Source organism: Agelaius tricolor, unplaced genomic scaffold (assembly GCF_023055355.1).
Source record: "Agelaius tricolor isolate 1412-34295 unplaced genomic scaffold, bAgeTri1.0.p SCAF_34, whole genome shotgun sequence".
In the NCBI taxonomy this organism is placed as follows: domain Eukaryota; kingdom Metazoa; phylum Chordata; class Aves; order Passeriformes; family Icteridae; genus Agelaius; species Agelaius tricolor.
Window position 1 is genome coordinate 5,819,962 of NW_027269294.1, and position 24,094 is coordinate 5,844,055.

Genomic DNA, 24,094 nt, shown 5'->3' on the forward strand with positions numbered 1-24,094 from the left:
TTTCAATCAACTCTACTTATTCCCCTTTTCTAGAAATAGATAAATAGCAACTGCTCAATTTTATTAAGGAGGAAGCTGGAAGGCTGCACGGGAGAAAATGGCAGGACTGTAAGCTGAGCCCATCTTTCTAATATGATTTGTGACTGCCACACTTCTTTCAAGCATCTCTTCCCCCTGGTGAGCCAGAAATACCATCTTCCCCACTTCCTTCTGCCAGGAAACAAGTGACAGGACAGGAGGAAGTGACCTCAAGCTGCTGCCACGAGAGGTTCAGGTTGGACATCAGGAAGAATTTTCCATGGAAAGGGTAGTTAGTCATTGGAACAGGCCACCCAGGGAGGTGGTGGAGTCACCATCCCTGGAAGCATTCAAGAAAAAAGTGGATGTGGCACTCAGTGCTGTGGTTTAGCTGACAGGGTGGTGTTGGGTCAAAGATTGGACTCAATGACCTTGGAGGTCTTTTCCAGCCTTTATGATTCCATATAGATCTCTATAGGCTCTGTGATTCTATGGAGATCACTGTGCTCATCCAGCTCCAGAATGCCAATCAGCATTTCTGGTCCCCAACCATTATTTGCTGTCCACATTTTTGGACTTCAACCTCTCCTCTGCAGTACTTTTTTAATCATACTTACTACAAAGACCAAAAATTTTAAAAATCTACAAAACAGAAGGGAATTCAGTTAATTTTCAGAGAGTTGGTGATTTTTTTGCTTATTAAGCACACATTACTAAATGTTATTATTTGGTTATTCCTAAAAGCTAGGAACTCAGTTCTAAAAAATATTCATTAAGAGAAGTCTTTCACTTGCAAAATCCAAACTTCAAAGCTTAAAAAAAAATCTACAAATAACCTTCCCGTGCATCCACTGGGAAAGATTCTGCAAAAATAAAATCTACCTCAGCAAACTCTAGAGGATGAAAAATTATGCATAAAGTCATGTAACGTTGTAATTTGGTTCAGTAGATAGAGAACATTAGGGATGCAGGCAGGGCAGAAGAACTGCTCTCCAGTGGAGTATCTCTCTCTTACCTACTGACTGAGGCTGGCTGCTCTCAGAGATACAATGGATCCCACCAGACCTGTCACTGGGAAAACTAATTGCAAACATCAATCCAATGTACGGCACAAGTCACCATGTATTTCACAAAACCTACTCGAGTTGCACTCCAAGCATTCTAAACCCCTCTACAGCACTCAGGCACTTCCAATATGATTTTTGGAAAGAAGTCTGTAAAATAAAGGGTAAATGGCAGGCTGACAGATACAATCAACTATATGCATCAATCAATCCAGTGACTGGGTATTTTGAGTTATTAGCCAAAGCCTGAACCAAACCCCAGAGACAACTGCTTGAAAAACATTATCACAAAGGACAAGGAAACACCAGCCTCATTGTTTTTTAAGTAAAATGGGTCATTTTGGAGACTATAATGAAAAAAAAAATAGTCCCAGATGGCTTTGAAATGTCATCACATTGCTCAGTTTAAATGGTCTGAAGGGGATAATGCCAGTCTGGCAATCCTTTTCCTCTAATCAAATAACCTTCATTGGAAATTACCTACGAGCTTTGCTTATAGCAAAATGTTTGGAAAAGTAAGGGACAAATCTAATGACCCATTCTTCATTCATACAACCAACCAACTTGGGTGGCCTGCCCCAATAACACCGTCAGCTTCCTTTCCAATTAATTCAACTCCTTTGAAGACCAGATAATGAAGAGCATGGATCACTGCAGTGTTACTGGAAAGATTACTGGGACAAGACTTGGCTCTCAGAGTACCTTCTTGTTTCATAGAGAGGCCCTTCTCCTGCAGCTGGTTTCTCATCTTACTGATTACCTGCTACATGAGAAATTTCAGTCTGGCCTCAGGGCTGGACCCAGCCCAGAGGCTTCTGTCGAGTTTGTTATAATTTATTTATTGTAACTCAGAATCCGATTAAACCAAGCCTCTCTCTGGCTTGCTGCACTGGCAGCGTTTGGATATGTTGGTCAGTGAGTTCTGGACCACCTTCAACACCTTATGAAACTTTCAGCTTGGAAGCTAACACGAGGCAGGACCTACTTCTCAGAGATGTGAGTACATGCTTAAGTCCTAATGTAATGAATGGGACTTAATACCTGCTAAAAGTTAAGCATGTGCTTATGTATTTTTATATATAGGGTAGAACTCCCCTGCGCCTACAGAAATGGAAGTGCTCAAATGTTTTGGAGCCTTGAAGCTTTGTTTCTGAAAGAAAGGGGGTTTTGTGAGTTTTTAAAACATTTTTGACACCTTTTCTAAGAAAAAATGTATTTTCAATGAAAGAATTTTCACAGTGATGTGTCAGGCTAAGGAGTCTTTCAGGCCTTAATAATCTACTCTTTTTTTTAATAGAACTGTGAAAAGTGCAAGTCAAATCAGATTTTTCTTCTAGGCTGGGTTTCAGGGGCTAGAACCAAATTACTTTCAAGCACTTGCTAAAGATCCTGTTCATCTCTGTTATACTGGCACATCACCACTAGGTTCATCCAGAATTCACTTGCATTTTTCACTAGTCCATAATTTGGGATTTATTCCATAACTTATCCTAATCCATGTAGTTCAAAGATGAGATCAGTGGCAGAATGATTCTGTTACTCCTCTGCTGCTTTTTCTGTCTCAACACATATAGTTCAAATATGAACAAAGAAAAAGACATTTAAGCTTTTTATCAGGAAAGAAATGGTTGGAAATTATGAAAAACAATTTGGGATATAAATGCTAGAAAGGAACTGATACAAAAGAAGCTCACCTCATCATTGTTAGTTGTAGTGGCAATAAATATAGCTTCACATACTTTTCATGTTCCCACTATGAAAGGGAAAATCAAGGGATGTAATTAATGCTATTTAAAGATTGTCTTCCAGATGTTGTCTCCTTCCATGGAAGAAAGAACCAACACATTTCTTTTGCCAGTTCAGACTTCATCTGTGGAACAAGAGAACAATGTTTCCTTTAGACAACATATACGAGTAGGAATAAAGATCCCCAGAGCAGTGGGGAGAAATAGAGCTGCAATATTACATTTCAGTAATAAAAACCAGCTAGGAGATTAGAGGTAGAGCTTTATAAAATACAAGAGCCAAAACCCAGCTTCCTGAGTCTCCTAAATGAAATATCAGTATGTTGGCCAGTCTACTTTTCATTATCACTTCATGGTTTAGAAGTTGTTGTTTTCGCCTCCTGATCCCTCTCCATCCGCCTTTTATGTGAAGTCTTCAGGTCCAAAATCTGTCAATGCGTTTATCATACATTTTAGAGACACATTCAAATAGCAACAACTTGTATGAGTGCTTTAAATTATCCTGACTAAGGCCAGCACAACTTCAGATGTTTCTGGCCTAAGCCATTAATGATGCTACACACCATTAATGGTGGAATTCGCCCGCACAATTTGCTCCAAAGAAGCATGGAATACACATAAAAATGGATGTCCTGCCATTCTGTTCTCCAGAGGAAGGCTGCTGTAAGCTCACCACTTCCACAGCTTTAACAAAGATAGCACACATCTGAGAGAGGAGATGAAACAGCCAGCACCAAAGAGCTGATTGAACACACAACCTTTGCTTTATGGCTTCTTTCAGATGCACGACACACAGACAAAACTCAGTGACAATGTAGGAATTAAGCTGCATTCAAATATAACAATTCCTTTAGGTTTCTGATTCCCCTCCCAACTCCTTACACCAAGTGCCTGTTAACTTATGCATTATTGATTATGCAGTTCTAGAGTTAGAAGATCTAACTCAAAAAGCTTGTCAGTTATCAGCTACCCCAACCGCAGACCACACAACTACACAGGTACAAAATCATTCATTATTTTCAGAAGGCACTAGAAGAAAAATTTGACAATCTGGTCCTACTGAGTGCACTGCAAGCACTTAATAAATAAATTAAATAATACTAGTAAAGAATGAGTAGCATCAAATTAAGTACAAATTCTCCAACTTGGAGCGTACTATTACACCAACTAAATATAGAACGGAAAGAACTGATTAAATTCTGTTTGCTGCATGTTAAATTATGAACATGAGGTGAACAATAAATTATTTTTAAACATACAGAAACAAAGGTTTTCTGTGTAATTACTCATCTGTGGTGCTGACAGGACAGTATCCCTTCAGAGCACCTGGCACCACAGCTAGGGCTGTGCTGCAGGAACCAGAGTTTTCAGTGCTGCCATGCCAGAGTGACGGCTACAGCCTGCAAGCACTAAAACATTTTGGGATAGGCAATAAACACCCTTCAAGTCCTTTAACAACACTCCTCCACATCTATCATGCACAGTGCTCTGGACTGTCAACATATCATCTCCCATGCTGCTGCAAGAGGAGCACAGAGCAGTTTTCACTTAGGATGATTTTCAGCTGTCACGCATGAAGAGCAGGCGTGTGTTAGGGCTTGGGAAAACTACACAGGCCAGGGCTCCCCACTCTGAGGATATCTCCAGAATTATCACAGACAGAGGAGACAGCTAGAGAAGGTCTAGGGGAAAAAAAAAGAAAAATGAGCAGTAGAAAACTGAAGATCCAGATAGCATTACTTTGAAAGCTCTTCTGATACTTGCAATGTGAAATTGCTGAACTGTAGAATGCAACCTGATGCTTAAATTGGTAAAAAGTATTTGCTCAAAAGTAAATTTCATAGCAAATGATCCACCTATGTACAAATAACAGAAGATATGCTTGTAGACTGCCTGTCATCTGGCAGTTATAGATAATCACCCACCTCTTACCCCATATAATCCTGTCCTTTAATTTGAATACCTGTCAAAAACAGGGAAACAACAATCACACAGCAACTTCTAGATTTTCACAATAATGGAGCAAAGTTTTATTGTTTATGGTTAAAATGTTCATAGTAAAAAACAAACAATCATTTGCCTGTGGTAAAACTCAGCTGTGTATTTGATTTTACTTTTCATTAAGTCAATTGCCAATTAATTCCTTCTTTTCCTTTTTCAGCAGTTTTCCAGACCTTACTGAAGAAGCCATTATTAAAGCACGAAAGAGATTTGCCTGTGTAGCATGGGCAGAGATCTGGGGGATTTGGACTGTAATATGATAATGTTACAAAGTTGCCAAGCTGTCAAATGTAAAGCACTCCGAATACTGAAGCGTGAGGGTTTAGGTATTTGTTTCCACTGATATCAGAGTTACATGGCCTAAATTCTCTTACTTCCTCTCCTAAGTGCTCACCTCACTGCTCATCAGAAACTGAAGATGACTCAGCAAGAGATTTTGAACCCCAACTCAAACCAGCAATTTCACTCACTGCAACAAAGGCATTCGTGCTCATCAGTGGCAATGTCCAGTTCAATGTGATCCCAAAAACACTTTGGTTAGGGGAATACAAAGCATTACTGTTCTCATCTTATAAGGCAAGAGAATACTGGAGCAGAAAAGATGACTTTCCTGAAGGTAAAAGGGAACAAAAAATAAAAGTGCTTTGTACACTGTTTTAGACTATCCTGTTCAGCAATTCCCTTGGCATTTTTCACTTCTATGAATTAGAACATAAATAAACAGAAATCAGAAAACAAACCAGAGCCTTTGGGCTAAACTTTCTAAATTTGGCCCAAAGTGGGTTATTAACTTAGGAAAAATACTGAAGAGTGTGGAAAAATCTATTCTTGTGACAAAAATTTCTCAAGAATATAAACTGGCAGAGCATTAAGACACTCTGGTGGTATGACTGCAGTAGTGATGGAAACAATATGTGGAAAGACCATTGTCATACCAATGTGAGGAATGTAATCAGATTGGTATCTTGTGATCCTTTTGGATGCTACCTCAGAGCTCAACACAACACAGATGCTTCAGTTGTTAAAACATTTAACATCTCATAATATACACCATGCCAAGGCATATTTTGCTAAAGGCAGGGAGTGTCTGTCACTTACTTCAGTAGTAATTTTGTGCAGCTGAATTAATGCATAGGTGGGGCCCTGCCCTGAAGAAGCAAATGAAAAAAAGCTTTAATTATTTCAGCAGGACTTGGACCAGGACTTTCAGTAACAGAACTGGGAGAGTGGCCAGAAAAAGTCTACACAAACTGGAGCTCATACATTATATTAACTGCATGCATTCTGTCTTGTATGCACTGCTGTGAACATTCACATCCACAAAGCACAAGCCCTATTCCAGGACAGTGTGTGATGCACATGGGCCATGCACGTTCAGCACAACTGCTCCCTCAGCAGCTTCACTCTCCTTTTCTGCTCTCAAGCACAATGACAAAGAATTTACACACGTGCCCAGGCTATTCCTCATGTACATATATGGCTCCTTGCCTTTCATCTGCTCCTACATCTTATGCTGACAGATGAACAATGCACAGCATCATAAATGGAAGTAACACTGTTTAAAACTAATAAAGGCAAAAGGACAGTCCCAAAAATAAAAGCTTGAATACAAAAGTACATTTTTCCCTTAGTATGCCACTCATAAAACAATAACAAGTCAACAACAACAATACTGAGGATCTTTTCCAAAGTGGGCAAAGTGATATCTAAAACTGCAGCAAAAATCCTAGGATTTATTTTTGGCAGGCCACATCTTCAGCTGTTGCTATTTGCTTCAATTGCTAGAATTCTGCAATTGAAAGTCTGGCCCAAACTATAAAATTGCAGGAAGGAGTGTTAAAGACAAGCTTGGCTCTATCACAATGCTGCCATTAAACTACCTGCAAGAGATTTTGGTAGCAAATACCAAGGGCCAAAACATTTTAGTCCTAGTCCAGTCGAAGGAAAAGTAAACTTGTTTCCAATTAAATAAAATTAATGTGTGGCAGTCAGAGATTTTCAAATTCAATTCCAATAGAAACATCACTAAGTACAGTAATGTACATGTCTGCATTTTGGAAAAAGTAAAGCTTTGAAAATATCTAGGGCAGACTAGAATCAATATGCAATCACAAACCTATAGTTCTCATTGCACAAGTTCCTAACAGCAGTGATTTCCACAGACACTGGCTCAATTTAAATAGCATTATAGCAAAAATTGTAGGGTTTGGATGTTCTATCCTACGTTTCCTGCAGCCATGGGATGAAAATTGTTCATGACTACAATTTTTTTCCCCTAGAGAGCCTAAAAAGATTGTTCACTACATGAGTGACTCAGCTGAAGATTTAATTTGTATCTGTGTCATTAGGACTTCTTAATAGTAATTTGAAAGAAACAGATATCATAGACTCTTAGAATCACAGAATGGTTTGTGCTGGAAGAGTCCTTAATGATCATCTAATTCCAAACCCCCTGCCATGGGCAGGGACACCTTCTGTCACCAGGATATTTTATGAAAAATCCCTTCACCAGGGTTTTTCTCCTGAGAAGCCTCAGAAAAGAAATATAAACAATAATTATCTGATTGCTTGGAATGTGGTTTGGAGGTTGCATCTTTGATTGGTTCCATGTGAATTGTTTTTACTCAATGACCAGTCCCAGTCCAGCTGTGTTGGGCTCTCTGGTCGGTCACAGGTTTTTATTATTCATTCTTTTCCAGCCTTCTGATGTCTCCTTTCTCTTTCTTTAGTATAGTTTCAGTATATCATCTCTTTTAATATAATGTAATATAATATCATAAAATAATAAATCAGCCTTCTGAGAACTTGAAGTCAAATTCTCATCTCTCACCTCATCCTGGGGACCCTCACAGCACCACAACAATTGGTGACCACAACCTTCCACTCAGGTGGGCCCAGAGCTCTGTCCAACCTGGCCTTGAACACTTCCAGGCATGGGACACCCACAATTTCTCTGGGCAGCTTGTTCCAATGCCTCACCACCCTCACAAAAAAGGATTTCTTCCTAATATCTAATCCCCACACAGGATTCCCATACTGGGCTATGGATGAGTGCAGCCTGGACAAGGATAAATTGTAAATTGTTCCATAATGACTCATGGATTAGTGGGGGTTCTTTTAAACACAACATTCCCGAGGGGTAAAGTAAAGCTGCCTTTAACTCAGGCTTATCTGGAAAAGAAAGAAAAAGGAGCATTTAGCTGCTTACCTGGCTTGCACTGCAGGATTTTTAAGCTCCTCTTCATCATCTTGTAGTTATTTCAGCATAGTTCTGTAAGCCAACTGAATAGAAAATTTGGATAAAATATGCCCTTAACGGGTAGTGACTGATGGTCAGCAAAATCTTGATAAGAGAAGAACCATCTCTCCTTATCTTTTCAAGACACTTTGAGAATAATTTGGTTAGACAGCCATACGAGTGAAGGCAAGAAACTTTTTTATACGCTGACTCCTAAAGGTCATTCTCAAATATAGTGAAAAATTAAAAGGAAAAATACTTCAAGATCAATAAAAATTACAGATACCTCAGATTTGCAAGTAATGTCTTCAATATTCAATGTGAGGAAGATCAGCCCTAAAGGAAAATAGAACACAGAATGTCATTTTTTATACAATGCTCAGGTAGCACCCTTTGAAAACACACTTTAATCCAAGAAAAAAGATGTTTTTTTCAATTTTTCCTGTCATCTTCTAAGCTTTAGAATTAGATAGAAGAATTAGATTTAGGTAATTAGATAGAATTAGATAATTAGATAGAATTAGATAATAAGGTAGAATTAGATAATAATTAAAATTTCTCTTCAAAGGAAAAATATTAACAAAAAAAACCAGAAAACTATCATCTGGCTTTTCAGCTTTGCTAGCTCCACATTGCCAATGCCTGGATGGGGATCATGGTCTTGTGGCTCCTTGCCCTGCCACTGATATGAAAAAGTTTTAAAAATGCACAATTCTAAAACAGCTTGTAGAAAGCAAGAGAAAGATGTCACTAAAGGATTTAAATCTTTGGGTTCTGCTGAAGGCATTTCTGTTTCCTTAAGCAAGAAGGCAAAGGGAACATCTCTGAATATTTCAAGCCAGATAAATGGAGTTTTGTCTGTACAGTGCCCAACTCCTGAGAGAGAAATCCAGCACAGGAAACTATCTCCTGGGTTATATCCAGTTCCTCACCATGCCAGCCACTACATCACATAACCCTTTCAAAACTGCACTAATTGCCTTCAATAAACTGAAGCACAGATATTTTGTCATCAAAACACGCTCTTTGAAAATACACTAACCCTTTTGCTTATTCATATAAGTATAATGTTTGAACTTTTCAATTGCAGCTCAGTGGACACTTTGATGACAAATATGAATCAAACAGTGCTCCATATACCAGAGGGCATTCCATTAATTTAGTTTCAAGGCGACAAGGGAGTGAATTATAATGATCAAGCCTGCATTAAAAAAATAATGTTGAAAACTCATAGCCAGATGGAAATGCTCAAGAGCAGTATTCTAAAGAATAGCTGGGGACCAACTGTCACCAGAGAAAGAGATCTGTGGAAACCCATTTAGTGGTTTAGATGCATATTTTCAGATATATGTAGATGCTATCCAGCACTTTGCCAAGATTAAGCCACAACTTCAGTCTTCTTCACCTTCTTTTCATCCTACCTGTAGGAATTTCACTTACCTATTCTGTCTAGCTCAGGATAAAACCACACAGAAGTGCAGTGAAATAGCAATATAGTGTGGAGGATTTCTTCAAGAAGGGGATATACATATATTTTCCAAAGATTTTTGGCACTGGGATCCATTTCAGATTTCCTGCAGTGGTCTACTTCTTCAAAAACCTTTAATCATCTTAACTGCTGGCAAGACATCTGTTGGAAGTGCTGGAAAACCGAAAATGAAAAAGATCATAACTCTACAGAAATCACTAATAGAAAGTGAGAAATAGAACCTGCACAGCATTACTTGAAATGTCAAAATGTGCTGATAATAAATGGAATCTGGCTAGAAACAGTTTGGAGTTGAAGCCCTGCAGTAAGCATCTCCAGAGCTAGGCAAATCAGTTCTTACAAGGATTTAGGAATCTACCTACACTGCAACCTCTGTCTGAACCCTAAAAAAACCTCAAAAGTTACTTTTTACTCATGTAGAGAACATACTTTCCTTCTCTAAAGCATACTTCTATTTATTTTCTCCTCTTGCCACAGTTCCTTTTTCAAAATCTTCTTCAGTTGTGATAGAACCTGTTACTGCGTCACCCTCGAGCACCTGCTGCCAATTGAAGCTCAGTACTCCCATAAAATGCTATTCAAAATAGGTATTTTACAAAAGGAAAATCCCCAGATATGAGAATTTCACAGTCAGGAAGGCTTAGGAACTTCACTGAACTTCTTGCTCCTCCATCAGAAAATAGGAGGCATGTATGGCCCCTGGGGGGTTGGAGAGGGGCTGAGAGCTTCTGAAAAGGAAAAAACCATATTGGGGCTTGCTGAGGAAAGACTGCCTCAGTCCTTGAACATTTGAGGGAACTGACATTAAAATTCAGATTATAATCTCCATCCAAACGGATCATATTTAAAAACCTTTGTGAGCAATTCTGCTCTGCTGGGAGCTCCCACATTGTGAGATTGCCCTCAGTCCTCTCACCACTGCTGGTCTTACATTCTGTAACTACAAAAAAAATAGGTTTCAAATTTTACCCAAGTTGCGTTTGCAACTAACATCTTATATTATCGAATGATTGTTTGTTAAAGGGAACCACAGTCCCTATTTTCTAATAAAAAAGAGCTTAAAATCTACATGGATCTTGACAAACTCAAGTGCTACAGTGGAATCAAACAATGAGCCTCTTGAACTTTGGGAACTAAGTCTAAACCTGGAAATTTTCCAAGTACCATGTCTCCTATGTGGATAGCAGTCCAAAGAAGTGGTGGGTAAGGTCATGCCTTATACTCTGCCCAGAAAAATGAGGAACAGTTTCCCACCCTCTTGGCAACAGCATGGATAACATAAGGGAGAATACTCTTCCAAAGTCAGAAAAGTTAAAGAGAAAACTACTATTTCTCCATATTATGTAAATCTAAAACTAAAATCTAAATTTTTACTTTAACAAAATGCAGTAGGAAAGAAAAGGACAAGTGGATCAAAAGCACAGAGCCTTCTGAGCAGACTCAAAAAGGAATCTAAAGCAGTATATATTTCTCTGCTTAAAAAATACCAAAAAAACTTCCTAGATGACACATTGGAATAGAAACATAAATTTGTATTTAGAATTTACATTTTGTAAAATACCCACAGATATGTTTTAATAAACACACACACACACTACAGATAGAGTAGACAAATATTTTTCACACAGATGATTGCCAGACTTATCTTTAGATGACGTGATTTATAGCAGAGGAATAAGAGCAGCAAATCTGAAAACATGCAGCTATTTGCTGCAACACATGCAGGAACAGATACACATCAGCTGATTTGCAGTGTGCAGTCACCACTATGCCTGAGAGGATTTAGAAATGAAAAGTTCTTGCCCAAGAATTTGGGCAAGAAGTAATTTGCTTGCCATATGAAACTTTTAAATCTAAGAGGACTGTTACATTGTGCCAGGTTAAACCCAAACTCCTCAACAATAGAACAGCAACTCTCTGGCACAGCAGAAGGACTCAGGGCATCCATGTGGTTTTGACCTTTCCTGACACCCTGTGCTGAAAATTAATTGTTTCAGATGTGAAAAAGATGGGCAGCATAGCTGTCACAAGTATGAACAGGCAAATAGGTAACTAGGGGTTTACTCACTCTCCTTCATGTGTGGAGCCAGTTTGAAAGTTACAGGCTGTACCCATTGATAGGTAATGACTTGGTTCCCCCCCTTGATATAGAAAAAAAAATCATTGCTTCAACTGATTAAATGATTAAAACATTCTGACCAGACACCTGATGGGGTCCTGCAGTAAATGGAGTCTCCAAATTCACTGTTGTGTGCCTCTCACCAGGTAAATCAACCTTCAGTTGTGCCTCAGCCACAGGACACCAGAGCAATGTGTGCAACTGCTCTAAAAGAGCCCTTCACAATCTCAAACAAGACATTGCCAACCTTCTGCTAAACTTCATGGGATAATTTAAAACATATGCAAATAGATTAATGGCTTAAAATTCCTTTGGATTCTGTTATAAAGACAGCATGCCATCAATTGCAGTAACTGCTTTAACATGCAGAAAATGACAATAGATACGGTCCCTGAAGTAGAGCAGTGATTAATCATGCAGGGTTGGGGGAGTGCTTTGTTGGTTCAACTTGCTTCACTCCTTGAATTTGTATCCCCTAGGCCACCAGTGTTCGAATGGTGATCACAAAGGAGAGGTAGTAAGCTGATAGAAAATAGTAAAAAAGGGAAATGTTCTCACAGTACCTTGGTTCCCAAGGCTAATCAAGTACACGACTTTACCTATAAAGTGTAACTCAGTTTTGCTGAACGTTTCTGAGATACTGAACTGCATCCACTATCCACTCACTTGAGGCAGTAATCTAATATCAAAAAAACATTTTATAAGTAGGAATACTCCAAGACCTTGTTACTTTTATGAGTCTGAAGGCTAAATAAATAAAGCCGACATAGAAAAGCCCCAAATATACTACTTTACAATACACATCCCTCACTTCTAAATTCTGACTCAATTTATGAACACAAATTACAAATGTGAAAGATGCTACTCAGAAATGGAAGGACAGATACATAGGCAGCTACAAACCCACAGCAAGCAGTCAAACTGATTTGTGAAAGGCAGTGAAATTACAAGCAAAATAAATTTCATCCACAAAAGAGCCCCAAAAGTGCTACCTGGATTCAAGCAATAGTTGAGTGTTTGGGTGTTTTGACATTGCATCATCTAACAAAGACCTGCATTCTGTCCACACTGTTACTAATGTAGCCATGCTCAGAATGGAACAGCTTTACCATATTGACATTGTAAAGCAGGCTCAAGTGTTGGCAAAAGAAAAAAAAAAGAAACAAAAAAAGAAGACATAATGGTACACATGGATTTGAAATCAGTAATGTTTCAGAACTCTTAACTTTTTGCAAAATCAAAATACAGAATTAATACATCATGCAGTACAGTATGTGACCCAAATAACAAAGCTGTTCTGCATCCATCTGTGAGCCATTGATCTAAAACAAACTCACTAAGGTAAAATCTGCTTCTTTCTCTCCACTAGCTCTCTATATTCAAGAACATGATAATGCATCTCTGAAGCTAGAAACCTCTTCCAAGCTCCAAGCTTACCATGAAATGGGTGGAGACTTCATTTTCCATACTCACATAGACAAGTCTCTTATCATTTTGCATTACATGAAATGGAAACTCTATTTTTGTTCTGAATAAACAGACAGAAATGCTTCTGCCATCAGAAAGAACATCCACACTAATCTTCTGGAAATGAGTGAACTTTTTTTCTCGTGAGTCAAAGCAATGTCCTTTGAGATCACATCTTTAGCAAGAACAGAATTCCAGTTTCAAGACAGCCCCAGCCTGAGCAGGCTCTTGTTGGATGGGTATGGGGCTCCTAGAGGCAAAATTTAGTTCACAAGTGTTCACTGTCTCTCCTTCATCCCTTGCTGTGCTCGGGATAGGAAGGATTCAGGACATGGCAGAGCCACCCCTATTCCAGCATTCATGTTGCACAGGCAGACTTTTAAAATAAAATAAAGACCACATGGGTAAATAATGTGAAAAAAAAATCTTCATATTCAGTTTTACATATGTAGGGTGGAGTCTTTTGTTTCATCTAAGCCAAAACATCAGACTAAATAAATACTGATATTCAATAAATAAATAACTAAATACTGAATAAATAAATACTGATTATTACTATTAAAGGGAAAAAAAACCACCTTGGGCTAGTACATCCAAAAGAGGAAGAATTCTCCTGTACTTAGTTGTGCAATTAAAAATATTAGAGGTCCATGGCCTGTGTTTCACATGCAAGTGTTATGCTAAACATGCCAAAATTTGCTTTAGTCCAAATTCACAATGTTTTTACCAACACTTCTAGCACAGGGATAAAAATTTACCCGGCTCTACTTCTATAAAAAAAACAAATGGAAAAAGAGATTACTGGAAGGCAGTCTCCCCAACAGACAACACTGACTTTATGAGTGATTTTACAATGGTGGTTAAAAAAAGTGACCTTTTCAGTAGCTTACCAGGAAAACTTGCATTTTGTCTTGTGTCAGGATGCTCAGTGGACATACCTGGCTTTGTCTCTGCACACACAAGATTGCAGCATTCTCACACTCAGGAGCAGTGCATTATCCTGATGTAGGTATGTGCTTGGCCAGAAACAGTAAAACAGTCATTTTGTGACTAGCTGGAATCAGGAAACACTTTTGAGGCTTGGCCATATCTGCAAAAACAATTTTTTCAGACAAAAGGCTGCAATTAGAAAAGAGATATTCCGAAGGGATTTCCAAAGAGCATTCATCTAGGTCAGCATTAATCCAGTCTCAAATGGGATTCACCTTTTTTTTCCAGCGTCTTCCCACTGAAATGCTCATTTTAGTGAGGCCTTGAGAAGCCCAAAAAATGGCATAAATAACCTTTGCAATTTAGAGAATGAGATTTAGAAAGAGTTGCTGTCAACCCTTTTTTCTTCTGTATTTCTCACAGATTTCTCTTGGACACTGAAAGTCACAGAAGGGAAGAACACAGTGCAAATCTCTGTGAGGGGAAAAAAAAACAACACTGAAGATTTTAATGGAGCATTTTTCTTAGTATGGGGTCCTGATTTTCCAAGATAGCTGAAAAGTAAAACACACAAGCATCAAAAATAAGCAAAAGGGTCAGTGACATTTATGTACTCCCCCTGCATGCACCTGGAAGAGCCAACACACCAGGATTACTGTGTGCTTAGTACATAGGCCTGACCTCAAAGTTTTCCATGAAATTCACAATAACTTCTTGTTTTGCTCGTTCAGAAAAAGAAAGGCAAAACACTGAGACAATTTTATGCAATTGATTTTTAAGATCTCACCCATCATCTCACCCAATGTACATTTTACTTGCATTATCTCTTGCCTGCAAGCTGGGAAATGGGGCTTCCTCAGTGGCTTGATAGAAAATTTCAGTTCTTCCCATCCCAAAAATCCACACTGCACTCCCATATGGAAGCCCCTAATTCCTCAGCATTAACTATCAGATGTTTCCAAATGTTTCAGGCTGTGTCACAAGTATCTCTCATCAGCAAAGATGATTTCTTTTCCTTTTTCTAGAAAATATCCCATGTTTTAAATACCTGCATTTTAGAAGTTAACATCAAGACAGATTTTAAAATATTAATTTAATTGCAGTATCTGTCATGGCAAGAATGAAGCAGAAATATCTTTTTCTGTTTGGATTGTAAAAGCCTCTCCTCTCTGGAAAGATCAGTGCCAGTGAAATCTAACCTTTCCTTTTGGCCCCCCAAAACCCTGACTTTGCTCTAGCAAATTTCAAAAGACATTTCTAGAACACACTCATGTGTTTTGGAAAGCTGCCATATTCAAGCAAAAGGTCATGAGGCTTAACATACAAGTGTATCATAAAATCAAGTTTGAAGGGGTTTTGGAAAAAGGAATATAGAATGCAATTTATGAGGCTCGTCTCCACTCAAACCTCTGCGATACAGACCATGATCACCTGCCAATTTGCCAGCATAAATAGGCAAATGGTTATAATTGTATTTCCCTGTGCTGTTGTTCTGGAAAGTTTTGACCATTTAGATGTTTCAGAGCCAGTGGTTATCCAAGAAACACAAGAGGAAGGAATTGTGCATCACTAAGAGTGAGGGTGCCAGTCCAAACATGGGGTACCAGCAAATGCACTGAGGTGTTTGTAAGGAGAAAAGAAACTGCTGAAAGGCCTCAAAAAGGCTGAATTCACCACTGGGCTCCCATGAGAGCCACATCCTATGGGACAGTGCAAGAATGTGACTCAACTCCATGACAGCTTTCCAGAGAGATGGAATCAGGATGATTACACTGAATTGTCTCATACTTTTACCACAGACTGCTCAGAAATGACCAGCAGAGTTCTCTTGTTGACTTCTGTGGATGATGACTGCATGAGGAGATGGTTGGTTTTTACAATTTTTTTTTTTGCTTTTTGAGTCTTAAGACATCTTTTATATAGACACATTTGAAGAAAAATGGGAAGAAAAATTAAATTCACACCTCTTGACCCAGGCATCTACTTTCTGCATAGCATAGGTTTGTTAAAAAAAACCTGCTGTCAGACTGAAAATGTAATTTAGTTTCCTAAAATTAAAAGCTAATAATATCTGTTTATGTGCCATGTCACCTTCAAATTTCACTCACATTAAATAAAGAAAAAAGCACAAAACAAAAATACAAAGGCCTTGGTTTGCTCCTGAAATTTGTGTTCACAAGTGTATTTATGTGGTGAACACCATCTTTGTGTTAGCTGGCAAATATAAAACAGGCTTCACCCATTTACATATTTCTGGTTCACACAATATTTAACTGAGACTGGTTACAACAACCATGAATAACTGAGGCATACCAAAACCATATCTGTATATTCAAAATATTTAAACACATTTCCATTGATACTTTGTTGATTTTTTTTTTTTTTTTTACAGTGAGCAACTTAACAGACTGACAAAACTGTGCCAGAGTAAGTTACCAATTTATTAATTTTTTTCAGGAAAACTGGTCTGCTTGAGAAATATTAGAGTCAAATTCTCTGGGTCATTTAGGGATGGAAGAAAATTGACAGAGAGGGCTAGCAGCATTCATTTTGGTCTCCAATGAGCAGCAATAGCAGAGAAACTGCCAAGGCTTCTTTCCTATGCCAGAAACATAAACCAGATCCTATTCATGGACCAGGAAAATTTAAGTCAGTGCAGCAAAGCTGGCCAACTAGCTTACCTTGGGCAGAAGTTGTTTGTGTAGAAGTTCTAGACTGTATTTCTAGTTTATTTGGGTTGTTATAAAATACTTTCCCCACCCCATGTACCTCTGTGTAAAACCAGTTCTTCCTAAGGATTTTAAATTTGATGGCACGGGCTTCAGATGACTGAGCATAATTTCAAGCATTTTGCAGCAAAAAAATGGGTTTAGACCAGCAATTTCTACTCCACATCACCAAAACTATGTCAAAATGATAAATCTCTTGACAATGCTATAGGTCATAATCCATACATTTAGCATTATCTGGTGTAATAGGTCATCACCTACTGACATTTTTATTGAACTGAAAAGCAGAAAAATGAATGGTTTCAATGTCAGGAGCTGACATTAGAGGAACCAGGGATTTGCAGATGTATAGAAACCCTAGCTGGGCCAAGAAAGAAGAAACAACAAGCTGACCTGAGGCCTCAGCAGTTACCATTACTTCAAACTGAGACAGAACAGTTGGATCGATGCTCTGTTTTCCAACCTGTTTCTGTGATTCTCTGTCTACAGAGGGGACAATCTGGAGCTGCAGTGCCAAAGCTTGTGTACTTTGCTGAAGTTGTCATTTCACCTAAAGTGAGGAGCTGGCAGTACATTTCACACCTCTCAGAAGTGAGGCAGGCAGCAGTGTGAAAATCTTCCTCTGGTCCAGGAGCCCTCCAAGAGGAAAAACAGAGCAGCTCGAGAGGGTGGCACTCACAAATCGTCCATCACCACAAGGAACAAATGTCCTGCTCCTGCCAGCAGCCCCACTGGCTGCCAACAGTTATCACAGCATGAAACAGCTCAGAGATCAGCAAGGCCAGAATGGAGGGATCTCTCTAGTGCAGCCTGAAGACAGCTGGAAGTAGACATCAAACACAGCAGCTGCCCCTGGAGCACCTTGGCCGAGCCTGTCCCCATCTCCTGGCTCTGGGGACAGGCAGGCAGGCTGGCTCAGGGCTGCTGTGGGGACAGCCCAGCCACTAAGGACTCCCTACAGGATTTGGAGAGAGGAAAAAGCACTCACAGGCCTCCACATAATCCTAAACATCATTGCTCACAAGATGATGCAAGGGCACTGCCACCTCCTTCCACCCCTGTGCATGTGAAGTCACAACCTCATTGCATAGGTTGGCATAAAGGAAAAGGGTTAACACCAAGCTCCACTATTATTAGGCCCCTCAAAAGGATCCAAAACTAATCTTATCAGGTCCGGAGTATGGTGGACACATTTTTCCCCACTGCAGTAAAAAGTATTTTCCAGAAATATAATTTTAAGCTGTTTTTTCCATAATTTCTCATCTAACTCTTTTTCCCCTCTAAATCACTGACTTCAGTTATCTTTTGCATAAATATTTGTCTGAATGCATTTCAAATAAAAATTATTTCAATTTATTGACCCACAAAAAAAAATCATTCCATAATTCAGTCAGGGGTAATAATTGTTCTTGAAGCTGTGAAATTCCTCAACTGCAATTTTCTGTGTAATGAACTATAAACTTTTATATTAAATAATAATGATGTGTACATTCACTGAGGCATACATTTCTAACCACATAATTTTGAGAGGAATGGCATTTTTAAAAGCAGTTACACTCCACACTAATTAATTTTGAGAACATAAACACTCTCAAAAGTTGCAAAATTAGGCAATTATACAATAATATGTTATAATCATAACAGCTTTTCAGCTCTGAGGATTTTTTTTTTACTTATTTTCTCACTATTGCTGGGCTCTTGGCGCATATGTATGAGCACTACAAAGCCAATCAGCACTACAAAATGTATGCTTTGCATTTTAGCTCAGACTTCTGGTGTTTGCAGAACAGTGTGTGTCTAACTGCTGTTCCCACAGCTGTAAAGCTTTAAGACTTAAGAAGGCATTGAACCAGAGTCTGTCCTCACATAATTGGAGTGGTGCAAAGTTTTGTTTGGGGGTGTTCATTTAAAGCACAAAGCCCCATCTGACCAACCCCAGGTTGTTCCCCACATGATAAAAGTGAGGGGTTATTCATTACCCTGTGACATGTAATTAACATGATGATTGGTTCTATACACCTTATAAACAATGAGCACTTTTCTTATTTCCTTTTAACTACCACCATTTAAAATCACTAGGAGAGAGGGGGGAAAAAAAAAAGTGTACAGCCACCGAGGGAATTTCCAAATTAAGAGGTCCTTGAGATTCCAAAACAAACCCAAAAAACATAACAGCCACTCTTCTCTTCATAAAGCACTCACAATAGCAGAGGCCCAGCTTACAACTCGTAACTGCTGCAGTGCTCACACGTCAGGGCAGGATGCTGAGGTCCCACAAAGGGATCCCACAGCTACTGCACATCATGGGCTAATGAATCTTTTCCCATGACAGGTACAGACCTCGGGACTGGGGTGGGAGCCAGGCTGTCAGAGGAAAAGTTCCGAGAATCTGCAGTGGCAAAGGCTCAGCGTAAAAGATGCTGCACAGTCTGGAAGATGTACCTCCATGAATCTATGCTATACCAACTCTTTTGTAAGTCCCAGAGCACACCTACCTGTCACCATATTTCAGTCAGACATACACAAACCAAGATGCTGTCAATCTTGATGTTACTTGCTGAAGATCAGAACTGAGAAAATTTTCCTTTTTTTCCTGTCAAAACCTTCCTTACTGCCTTGGGTAGTTCAATCTATTACAGGTAGTTCAATCTATTACAGGAATCAGGCTCTGGGGGAAATGTGGAGAAAACTTTCTTCAACTCTTTTTTCTAGTTGCCATTTACTAAACATAATGTAGTAATTCTGGCCTATTCTTAGTAATTAGTGAATAATATTATTAATTCTATTTGGTATGTAGCCTAGGATCCTGAATATTTTCTCCAGTTATGTACAATGTAGCCTTCAGTCTGATTTCTGAGAACCTGGGTACCAAGCTTGTTGCTAGAGCTAAAGCACAGGGATACAGCACAGGTTTTGTCAGTCTCTACTTCCTCACAGAACACCAGGATTTCTCACACTCCTGCCACAAAAACAGCACTGGCTTCTCCTGAGCCAATCTAATGAATCTTTTCCAATCTAAACCAATACCTTTCCTTTGACAACTTTGCTTGTTTCTGAAACTGAGAAAGCCTCAAAAGGATTTAAAAGCAGGATTCTTCTTATACCATTTCAAATGTCACTGTATACATGTCTGTTATGAGCCAGGCATCAGAACTGGCCCTTTAGCCAAGAGGGGAGTAAACACTTCGAGATCTTACCTATTTTAATTTTAGTAGAGATTAGTTATGTGCTAGATGTTACTTTTTTTTCTTGTGCTCCTTTTTTCCTTTTTTTTCCAAACCATGAAGACTGTTAAAACGGCAGAGAAATAAATCATGGTTAACCTATCAGTTAAAAGAACAGGATCCCTGCATACATCTAAGAGCTGTGTAAGGGTCTCTCCATTAAGTCTTCCTTTCAGTCTCATCAAGAAGAGATCTGAGTGAAACCCATTCTAGCCAAACTTGTCCTGAAAGAAATCACAAACTCCGGTTGACAAAAAATCAATCAATCAATCAATCAATCAATCACAAAACAGTTAGGATTTCTATTAATTCTTTTGGTTAGGAAAATGAAATATTTTTCTGTTATACTCCGAAGAGGACATTTCCAGTTAGACGTTTTTCTAACTAAACCTTTTGTAGTCAGAGCCACACCTTATTTTGAAATTTGCCTGCACTTTAATCACAAAACAAATTATATTGGAGTGAGCCAAGCAAAAAAATCAACAGCTCTAGTCACAAGATCATGTTCCACATTTAAGTTGTTGTCCTGCCGGGGAGCACAATCTCTTTTGCAACTATACCCTACCCTCCTTCAGCTTCTGACATTGTGTCTCAGGCCTTGCAAAGGTGTAAATTTTTTGGCATTTCAATTTACCTTCCCCTTCAGCTTTTGGCTCATCCCTAGGGCATATCTGATGGGCGCTAATCCACCCTAATTAGCCTACTGGGAAAACAACAGATAGTTTGCAAGACTTGAAAGGCTTGTTCAGGAAAGTCGACATCTCTGGCAAAGAGCTTAATGTGTCTGCAATCAAGACAAAAGGAGAGATTGGATCACCATAATGAACTCTAATTTTGTATTGCTCTAGAAGGATAAAATGAGGGTGAATTGAGGCTCTAAAATCTTTTAGCACAAGAGCAAATGAAAGCTTTAAATTATGCATTTTTTTCCTGTCAACTGAATAAGCACGACTTTATAAGCATGATTTAATCCAAAAAACAGATGCACTCTTCCCTTAAGACAGAAATCTAAGCCAACTGGCTTGCACAAGCATTTTCTGTGCGTGATTATTGGACGTGGCAGGTTGAAAGAACCAAGAAGCAGGATTTTGAGCCGTGGCAGGAGATGCAAAGAACAGAGGTCCAAATCTTCACAGGAAATAAAAGCAGGCAAGACAGAGAGAGAGAGAATAGGGGGGGGAAGACATTCTGCAGCATTTAATCACAGAGTTCAGGAATCAGGCTCTGAATGCAGCGATGACATGCGCAAGTGGCGGTAGGTCCTCTTTGTGCGCCTTCGCTGCGCGGGCAGCATTGCAAGTTGTCCTGCATCACCCATAGCCATGGTTACAATTTTTACCTAGTAATGATTCCATTGTAATTAATGGATGTTCCCACTGCATAAGGCAGAATACTGATGAGGAATGTGAAGGGCAGACAATAGTTTAACTATCTTTGATTAAAGCCTCACTTTGGGTAGAGCAAGCTACATTCATCATGTTGCCTCTCTCAGTTTTCCATTCTTACCGATTATCAATAAATTGAACTAAGAGATTTCTACCCCAGTACATTTTTCTTTATTCTGTTTCTTTATATTGATATTTCTTTATTCTGTGCCCTGTCTTTCCTTTTTCTTTTCAAGACAGACCACAGATAGAAGTAGGAGCCCCTTACACTCTGAGTTAACTTCATTTTTGTAACAGAATGGATGCAATTCTCTGTGTGCTGCTGTAATCATGTCTCAAGCTTATTAACAACTAATTACAGAACATCCTGGATAAAGCTGAAAAACATGGAGTTAGATTTAATACTAACATATTACTTTATGCAAAATTTACTGCTGATTGAACTCCTCAGTCAGCAGCAAACAGCCTGAATATTTGGATTGTGAACATATATGACTGATAAATTGACAAAGTACAGAGGGAAAATTCTGGCCCACAGTACACCTACACAACTGTCACTGCTTCAGTGGGAAGAGCAACAATTCTCCCTTCAAATTTCTATTAATTACTGTAATTTTTCAGTTTTGCTATTTCAATGTCCCTTAATTTTGTCCTGATGTTTCCAGCTGCTCTTGAGAGAGCTTCATGAAGTTTTTTGCAACAGTTTTTGACTTTGCTGCTTGGTTAATAAAACTAAACACACGTTGGTGCTTTTCCTCTACTTATTCCCATGTCCCTTGTACCCAGTGGAAAGGAGAGAGGCCAGAGGAGCATCAGATGAAGCAGGACCACAAAAAACAGGAAAGTGAAAGCTGGCTGCTGCCAGCTCCCCACCAACACTCCCTACATGAGAACTAGTGCCTGTAATCCCAAATACGTGCACATGCATATGCATGATTGTAGTGCCACTGATGAATAGAAATGTTTGTCTCGCTCATGTGAAAAGACATCAGCTGCTTTTGGCTTCAAAGTCAAGATGTCTGGTTTTAGCCTTTTTTCTGTCAGAGACACCTGATGGAGCTGGACTGAATCCCACAGGGATTCAGATGGGGAGCATTTAGCAAGCTTTTCTGTAGATCGTGTAGAGCTAAGGGAAAAGTCTAAAGTCGATATCAGCGGTTTTAAAACTTTTGTTCAAGACTCTCTTTTTTCTTTCTTAAGGAAGATACCAATATGCTGGGAGCTGTTAACAGAGAATGGAAGAGCTCAAATCCACATTGGTTTGACAGAGGAGATGGGCTACATATCACGCACAGAATAAGGAAACCTCTTTTATCCTGGTTGGGTATTTACAGGTAATCAAATAAATAACAGGCATGTTAACATAAATCTTAGCTTAATATGAAAAAGAAAATCATGAAACCAGTGGGGTTTTCTCCATCCCAAAAGAACTTCAAGTAATTGTCAACTTTTGTAAACCAGCAAATAAATTTATCTCCAAAAAGCTTCCAGTTATGATGTGCCACAGAGGGATACAAAAGTGATGGACTTCTGTTCAGTCTTGTGTCCTGCCCTGTTTTCATATTGTTTGACTCAAAAGCTGCACAAAGTACTTTTAATATGCTTCTCAGAACCAGAGACAAAACAATGTTTTTAACTAGCTACAAATCTAAACACAGAAACTCCGTTGAACAATTTCATTTTCCATTTTCTTCTTGTTCTAAAAAAGTAATTAAAAACTCCAACCTTACAACCACAATCAACTCCTTGATTTGTTTTAAAATAAAGAAGGTAAACATTACCAGATCATTAACTTGGAATATGGTGAACGGAAAAGGAAACTCTATTTTGATAATATTTGTTAGTTTTAGGTAAGCCATTTCATACATTATTGGAGAGATCCAAAATTACAAAAAAAACTTGACCATTTGAACTATTTAAGTAAAACATGAGAAATACACTATATGGAAAAAAGTGTGCAGAGGTAATGGCAAAAGAACCAGATGTTTCTGTAGGGCTTTTCAGTCTTTAACTTCAGCATCAGGATGATAAAGAGCAACATAAAAACCTGTCACTGCTACAGCCAAGCAAATACACACACACACACACACTTCCAGCGCGGCCAAGATATGACATTTTTAGGAACATGGAGTGCATCCATTTTGTTCTCATGTTTGTACATTTCTGTGAGCACAGCCAAGTTTTTGCAAGGCAGAACTCAAAGAGAAAGACCAGGAGGCTGGATAATGCTGAGTGTAGTCTAACAGGATATACCGGGCTATTGGTTTCCCTCCAGATGTTTTTCAATGGAACCAGTGTTTCAGTGGCCAAGTTTCACTAAGCCCCATGATGTCAAACATAAGGTTCCCTACCACATGACTCAAGAAATTAAGGATAAAAGCGCTGACTTAAGTGTGATTGTGAATCTGGACAAACTCCTAGGAATAAATTCTTGTTGCAGAATGCATATATTGACTGAAGACACACAAGGGGATGCTTAATGAAGATAAGTGAAATATTAATAAAGTAAAAATCCATGAACATTTATGTAAAAAAAAAAGGTTGTAACGATAATTAGGAAATTTTCCAGAGGCACGTAAGTTTTCACTTAAACCAATGGATAAGTTTAGGTACACGGTTCAGCTGGAAAACCTTATTAATTACTATAATGGCCAAACTCCAGGGCCTAAATTTTTATGTTATTTC